Below are 8,274 nucleotides of genomic sequence, written 5' to 3'. Positions count from 1 at the left end.
TCAAAAGTTAAATATTGTTCTTAATGACATCTAACCCTGATGGCCTCTTTGTAAAATAGGCTAAGGTTATAGGTTCCTGGCTAGGTAAGATCAACGCCCCTGAAGTCAGCTTGAAGAAGTTACAGAAGATGGACCTTCGCCCTTCTACTCCCATTTTAAAATCAGGGATCCAGAGTCAGTTTTGGAGAAATGAGGCAAAATAGATAAAATAATTTTTTAAAAAAAGCATAGAGAATACTGTTAACAGTTGTCGGTGTGCAAGGTGTGGAGACTGCATCTGTCAGAGATGGCTACAAGACTAAGCCTTCTGAGCCTTCTGTGTCTATTTACAAAAATATCTGGTTAGTAAAAAAAGTTGTGATTTTAGTAAATTGTCCTGGGCTATTGTTTGAAGATCTTAAAAACCAGCAGGATCAAAGCCTGCCAAGCCTATGCAATGTATTCTTAACCAGTCTGTGTAGAAATTTACAGCCCAGCATGAGGTGTGACAGTCCCTTGGAGCCACTGAGAGACCCTGCTGCTGCTGCTGCTGCTGCATAATGTAATGGGTAAAGTACAACGACGGCCTGACAGCCACCTGGAGGAACTCCTGCCTGATTCCATCACCTGAGTCAGCTTCCTGGTTGACTGCTGCTAAATCTAAGATCTTGTGGGACATTCTTTTGGGTGATATCCAGAAACCCTCTCTTCCCACAGTGGATATTGGGGACAAGGATATCACTGGCTTGCTTGCCTTAGGCACTTCAGTGCATAGTGACTGGAAATCCACTCTATGGTCACAGCCTAGTTTGGCTCTGGTATAGTAATAACCTGAGTGTGTTATCAATGGAGGTAATACTCTTAGCCTTAAAATCTAGCAAGCTTCTGCATCACAGTGGTGCCTTACAGCTGTTCTGAGATAAAGATTCCTCAAGCCAAAGGAAAATTGGGCAGTTTTAAACTCCAGCCACAAAGATGCTCAATGAATTGAAAAGAAAGAAGGTAGTAAAGAAAGCCTTGGGAAAGGAATTGGGGAAATTTGAAAAGTAAGGATTGTCTTTAAGACAAACCTCAGAAAGTTTAAGTATGTAGCAAATGGTATGAGTATGTCTTAAAATTGGAGCTTACAAGTACAGCTGATATAAAATTAAGTTAACTATAATACAGGGAGTCAGGACTGGTGAAAAAAATGTAAGGGGCTCTGGTACTGTTACTTTTGTTACAATCAGATCTTGTATACTCAACAGACTGGTGTCTTTTGTAAAAGAAAAAGATCAGCGCAGTCCGTCAATTAGTTCTGAGATCCAAATACCAAGCATTGAGAACAACTGACACCCCACAAGATAATATAGAGACACCCTGAATTTTAAGATTAAAATTAGTCCAAAGAAAAAGGAGGGAATGAAAGATTAAAAATTCGAATTACATTTTACAATTGCTAACTGCTGATTTGCTTTTATAAACCTGCTCACCCTAACACTAGCCTCCCTTCTGGAAATAAGGAATTGAGTAAAAAGTATCGGAGCCCAGATGCCGGCCCCTGGGACAAGGTTTGTGGTCATAGATAATGAACAAACAGGTATGTTTTTCCAGTTCCTGTTTGAAAATTCCCTCAGTGGCTAAATGGGACCCAAGATAGGGACCCAAGATAGGGACCCAAGATAGGGACCCAAGATAAGGACCCAAGATAGGGACTCAAGATAAGGACCCAAGATAGGGACTCAAGATAAGGACCCAAGATAGGGACCCAAGATAAGGACCACCTGGCAAGTCCAGCAAACTAGGCCAAATGGTAATCAATCACAAGCCTGTAACTCTGTAAACTCCCTAACCCTTATCTCCCAGAGTGACTACCTCTGTTTGATCATCCGCGCCAATTGTTTTTATTACAAAGAGTGTTATAAACTTCCCCGTGTAGTAAAAAATGATTTCTAGAGTGTATAGTGACCTCTAATCAGGCCAATCCCCAGACGCCTTGGGGTTTCTGCCTTTAAAAATGCCTGTAACCGCTGCTCGGGGCTCTCTGACTGACTGGGGCAGAGAGTCCGTTTGCACAAACATCAAACTTCTCTTGCTTATTGCATCTCCCAGCCTGAAGTCAGTTTTCTGGGCACCCTCCCGTTGATGAAAGTATCCCAGGAGTCTGGGGTCCTTCGAAATAAATCCTTCTGATCAGAATCCAGCTCTCTTCCCAGCTTGCCCAACTAGACATTGGTAATTTCCATTCCAGTCATCAAACCCCATCTCCCAAGCATGACAGTTCATTGCCAATTTATAGTCTGTACATTCCACAGACAATGCATGTGTTCTTCTTTAAACCAACAGTCCATCCAGAAGCAGTTCTTTTTTTTTTTTTTGGTCAGTCACGGGGCTTGAACTCTGGGCCTGGGTGCTGTCCCTCAGCACTTCAGCTCAAGGCAAGCGCTCTACCACTTGAGCTACAGCGCCACTTCCGGTTTTCTGGTGGTTTATTGGAGTCTCACAGTCTTTCCTGCGAGGGCTGGCTTTGAACCGCAATCCTCAGATCTCAGCCTCCTCCTGAGTAGCTAGGATTACAGGCGTGAGCCACCAGCGCCCATCAAGCAGTTCTTTCTTTAGGGATATCTAGAGGCATTTTTGTATTGTCAACCTGGTGTTTGCTAGAAGCACCTTAGTGAGAAGCCAGGAACGCTGCTAAATACCTCCCATGTACAGGATAGCCACCCCCCCCCCCCACACACACACCACATACCAGCAAAGAAATATCTAGTGCAGCAATGTCAACAGTACCCAAATTAAGAAATACTACTTTAAGCTGAACTCAGGTTTTCTGTTTGGATTAGGAAATAATCCCAAATAAACCATACCCAACTCTAAGCATGCCTTTTTTTTTCATTACCTCAGAACATACCATGAGTTATAAATTAACTTGTGAGTACAAGCTCAGAAAAGATCAGATTTCAAAAGCCTAACCACTTCCTTGCTAATATTGCTTCATAAGCATCTGTTGCAAGTGAAAAGTTATCTTTCCTCAATTAGATGATGTTAATCCATTCAATCCTTTTATATCCATGAAGTTCACATACATTTATTGAGCATGGACTGTGTACTAAAGCAGTATTCTAGGCACTGGAGACATAGTAATAAATAGACATTATATCTGCTTCTTTAGTCCTAAGTCTAGTGGGATAAAAAAAAATTTTTTGTTCAGTACTGGTGCTTGAACTCAGGGACTGGGACCTGTCCCTTAGCTTTTTCACTTAAAACTGGCATGCTACCACTTGAGCCATAGCTTCACTTCTGGCTTTTTGGTGATTAACTGGAGATAGACTTTCTGGCCCAGACTGGCTTCAAACTGCAATCCTCAGATCTCTGCCTCCCGAGTAGCTGGGATTACAGGTGTGAGCCACCAGTGCCCAACTATCTTGCTTATCCTACCCTTTTTTTTTCTTTTTTTTTTTGCCAGTCATGGGCCTTGAACTCTGGGCCTGGGTGCTATCTCTCAGCTCTTCAGCTCAAGGCTAGCACTCTACCACTTGAGCCACAGCACCACTTCTGGCTTTTTCTGTTTATGCGGTGCTGAGGAATCGAACCCAGGGCCTCATGCATGCAAGGCAAGCACTCTACCACTGAGCCACCTTCCCAGCCCACTTATCCTACCCTTGATGTCAGAATGTTCTTCCAATTCAGTGTGACAAGAAAAGTTTGGAGCAAGCATAACATCTATGCACTGAGAAGTTTAAAGGTCCTTTATTAAAGCAGTGGTAGAAGAGGTGGCTATTGCCAACAACAAAGGAACTCTCAACCCTTAGGGGATTTTTAAAGGCAGAAACAGCAAAATTTACATAGGTTTAGTTAGTAGCAGGGGGATTAGGAGACCAGATAAGGAGATAACTAGGGCTATAAGGAGATGACAGCACATATCTCTTAATTTAAACAAAAGTGGCAGTTAAAGGGGTTCATGACTTAAGTCGGTTGTAAAATAGGACTTCACAGTTTAACAGTTTGCTCTGGGAGGTGGTGGAATATTTACTTTTTTGGGGGGGGGTCCAGTCGTGGGGCCTGAACTCTGGGCTTGGGCGCTGTTCCTCAGCTCTTCAGCTCAAGGCTAGCGCTCTACCACATGAGTCACAGCGTCACTTCCGGCTTTTTTCTTTTTGCTTATGTGGTGATGAGGAATCGAACCCAGGGCCTCAGGCATGCAAGGCAAGTGCTCTACCACTGAGCCACCTTCCCAGCCCCGGAATATTTACTCTTTAACTCCAGATTTTCCCTTTTAGTGAAACTCTGCATGGCCCTTCACTGTAGAACTGGGGCCAGGGGGAGGAGGTTAGGTGTTTCATAATAAATAAAAGAAGCCTCTGCTCAAGTGGTTGAAGATCGGCCATAATAAATTTTTAAAAAAAACTGAGCGACTTGGGCATCTACTCAGAATATTACAAGTCAGGGTACAGTAATGACACTTGCACATCCATGTTTATTGCTGCACTACTCACCATAGACAAATTATAGAAACAGTCCAAATGCCTTATAATGGATGAGTGGACCAAGAAAATTTAGTACATAGTTACAGTGGAATTTTACTCATCTATTAGAATGTTATTTGCAAGGAAATGAAAGGATATAGAAAAAATTGTATTGTGAAATCAGACTCCAGACAAATGATACACGTTTTCTGTCATATGTAAAAAATAGATCTAAAATACAAACATGCATAACATATACGAAGTTTTATGAATATACACACAAAGGACAGTACTTAGGGAAGGAGTCCAAAGGTGTAATTCCCCTGAACAGCTAATGAACTGTTTAACAAAATGAATATCACAAAGCAAAAGTTTTTTGGGGAGAGGATAATGAGGGGTACACAAAAGGAAAGAGGAAGGGTGAGCAGATGTAGTTATTATATTCAATGTACATTATGTAAAAATTGAACAGTGTAACTTGAGGGTAGGGATGGGAGGAAAAATAGTAGGAGAGAATGGTGGGATGGGTGCCATTGATCAAGATGTGTTGCACTCATAACCTGACATATGAAATATTAACCTCGTTGTACACTACTTTATAATAAAATAAAAAATAAAGAGGAGCCGGGCACCCGTGGCTCATGCCTATAATCCAAGCTACTCAGGAGGCTGAGATCTGAGGATCACAGTTCAAAGCCAGCCCAGGCAGGAAAGTCTGTGAGACTTTTAACTACAATAAACCATCAGAAAACCAGAAATAGCATTGTGGGTCAAGTGGTAGAGCGCTCACCTTGAGCTGAAGAGCTCAGGGACATTGCCCAGGTCCAGAGCTGAAGCCCCACGACTGACAAAGATAAATAAATAGAAGAGTGAGAGGGCTGGGAAGGTGGCTCAGTGGTAGAGTGCTTGCCTTGCATGCATGAGGCCCTGGGTTCAATTCCTCAGCACCACATAAGCAGAAAAACCCAGAAGTGGCACTGTGGCTCAAGTGAAGAACTAGTCTCAAGATGAAGAACTGAGGGACAGCCCCCAGGCCCAGAGTTCAGGCCCCAGGACCAAACAAAAAGAAAAAGGAGTAAAAGTACAGTGATTTCAGTTTAATACCATTACTGTTGCTTTTTTTGTATAGTGTACAGTACAATGGAGGTTTAACTCAGGGTCTGGCTCTGTCCTTTAGCTTTTTTGCTCAAGGCTGGTGCTTGAACCACAGTTCCACTTCCAGCATTTTGGTGGTAATTAGAGATAAAAGTCTCATGGACTATCTTGCTAGGCTGGCTTCAAACCATGGTCCTCAGATATCAGACTCCTGAGTAGCTAGAATTAAAAGAATGAGCCACTGGCACCCAACTTAACATACAATTTAATCTTGACTATTGTATGCAAGTGAGATAAGAATGTCGTGAATAGCACTGATGGCTCACACTTATAATTTTAAGAAGGCTGAGATCTGAGGACAAAGAATTGAAGCCTGCCCAGGCAGGAAAATCCATGAGTCTCTTATCTCCAATTAATGAGAAAAATCTGGAAGTAGAGCTGTGGCTCAAGTGGTAGAATGCCAGCCTTGAGCTAAATAGCTTAAAGATGATGCCAGGCCCTGAATTCAAGCCCCCAAAAATAAACATTTCTGCTGGGCACTGGTGGCTCACATCTATAATTCTAGCTACTCAGGAGGCTAAGTTCTGAGGATCATGGTTTAAAGCCAGCCCAGGCAGTTAAGTCTGTGAGACTCTTACCTCCAATTAACCACCAGAAGACCAGAAATAGAGCTGGCTTAAAGTGGTAGAGCATTAACCTTGAGATAAAAAAGCTGAAGGACAGTTCAAGCCCCACAAAAAAATAAAATAAAATAAAAATCATTTCTGGTTGAAGTATGGCCTGGTTGATCATTATTTTGGTCCTTGTTTTGGCAGGGGTTCTAGAGATGCTCCAACGTTCTCTTCCTCTGTGGCAATTTCCTCCATCACTGTTGTAAACATTGATAAATCCTAACCTTCCTGGATTCCAAGGCAATTGAAAAATGCCTGCAAGAATACATACAAAATGGGGCTGGGAAGGTGGCTCAGTGGTAGAGCACTTGCCTTGCATGCATGAGGCCCTGGATTCAATTCCTCAGCACCACATAAGCAAAAAGAAAAAAGCCAGCAGTGGTTTTGTGGCTCATGTGGTAGAGCGCTAGCCTTGAGCTGAAGAGCTGAGGGATAGCGCCCAGGCCCAGAGTTCTGGCCCCACAACCAGACCCCCCCGAAAAAAAGAATATATACAAATGGAGACAAGGATATTGATCTTTTCTCCTGCTTTTATTCATGGACCCATGTAAGAAGTCAGTGTTTTTCATCAAAAGCAGCTTTGGAACATGTTACAAGAGGAGGCAGAGTATAAGACAGCTCTAGATTCCTGTTAACCACCATATAAATGTATTGTCTAAAACTGATTAAGAGTTATATTGAAGCCGGGCACCAGTGGCTCACGCCTGTAATCCTAGCTACTCAGGAGGCTGAGATCTGAGGATCATGGTTCAAAGCCAGCCTAGGCAGGAACATCTGTGAGTCTCTTATCTCCAATAAACCACTCAGAAAACCAGAAGTTGTGCTGTGGCTTAAGTGATAGAGTGCTAGCCTTAAGCTGAAGGACAGTGCCCAGGCCCAGAGCTCAAGCCCCACAACCCACAAAAAAAAAAAAAAAAAAAGCCCTGTGTGATGGTACATGCCTACATCTCAACAATTAGGAGGCTGAGACAGGGAGATTTTAAAAATTGAAACCAGCCTGGTCTACACAGAGAGATCCTGTCTCAAAAAAAAATCCGTATGGTAAGAACATTAGATACTCCCCCCCAAAAAAAAATTACTGAAAGAGGGGCTGGGAAGGTGGCTCAGTGGTAGAGCGCTTGCCTTGCATGCATGAGGCCCTGGGTTCGATTCCTCAGCACCACATATGCAAAAAGCCGGAAGTGGTGCTGTGGCTCAAGTGGTAGAGCGCTAGCCTTGAAGAGCTGAGGGACAGTGCCCAGGCCCAGAGTTCAGGCGCCACGACCGGACCCAAAAAAAAAAAAATAATGATGCTCATTTAAAGTCACAAGTTCATTCTAACTTTAAAGGTATTAAAAAAACAGGTAACTAGAAAGTTGTCTAAAAAAAAAAAGTAGGTATCTGAGTTGTCAAAAAAAAAAAAAAAAACCCAATAGGTAGGTATCTGATTTGCTGACACTCTAAGTACTTGATAGGTTAGCCAGAAAAACAAGAAATGAAAAGATTCTTGCCTGCCCTTCTTTGCTTTCTCTGCACTTTTTCTTTCATCCTTCTTAGGTCAGCCCAGCTCATCTAAGAGCTCACTTAATGAACTTTGCCAGTGGGCTGGCTATCTGATTTGTGGTAAGACTGGTTTGGTTCCTGAAGAGACTCAGTCTGGGACATGATTTCTGGATGTCACTTAAGAAGGGTCCCTGGGGATCATCAAGCGCAGATGGAAGGCACCAACCCAGTGAGCAGCTCCTGCCCCACAAGGAGATTCTCCCATCACTCACTTCAGCCGCAGGATGCTTTGACTTCCATGCTTCTGATTTCCACAGCACCTGTGCTTTCCCTGTATATATTGATGCCCTCAAATTGAAAGATTAAAAATTAGAATTACATTTTACAATTGCTAACTGCTGATTTGCTTTTATAAACTTGCTCACCCTAACACTAGCCTCCCTCCCTTCTGGAAATAAGGAATTGAGTAAAAAGTATCGGAGCCCAGATGCCGGCCCCTGGGACAAAGTTTGTGGTCATAGATAATGAACAAACAGGTATGTTTTTCCAGTTCCTGTTTGAAAATTCCCTCAGTGGCTAAATGGGACCCAAGATAGGGACCC

The sequence above is a fragment of the Dipodomys ordii genome, unplaced genomic scaffold (genome assembly GCF_000151885.1).
Source record: "Dipodomys ordii isolate 6190 unplaced genomic scaffold, Dord_2.0 Scaffold16, whole genome shotgun sequence".
Classification (NCBI taxonomy): Eukaryota; Metazoa; Chordata; class Mammalia; order Rodentia; family Heteromyidae; genus Dipodomys; species Dipodomys ordii.
The sequence above is the reverse complement of the archived record's forward strand: the minus strand, read 5'-3'. Positions refer to the sequence as shown.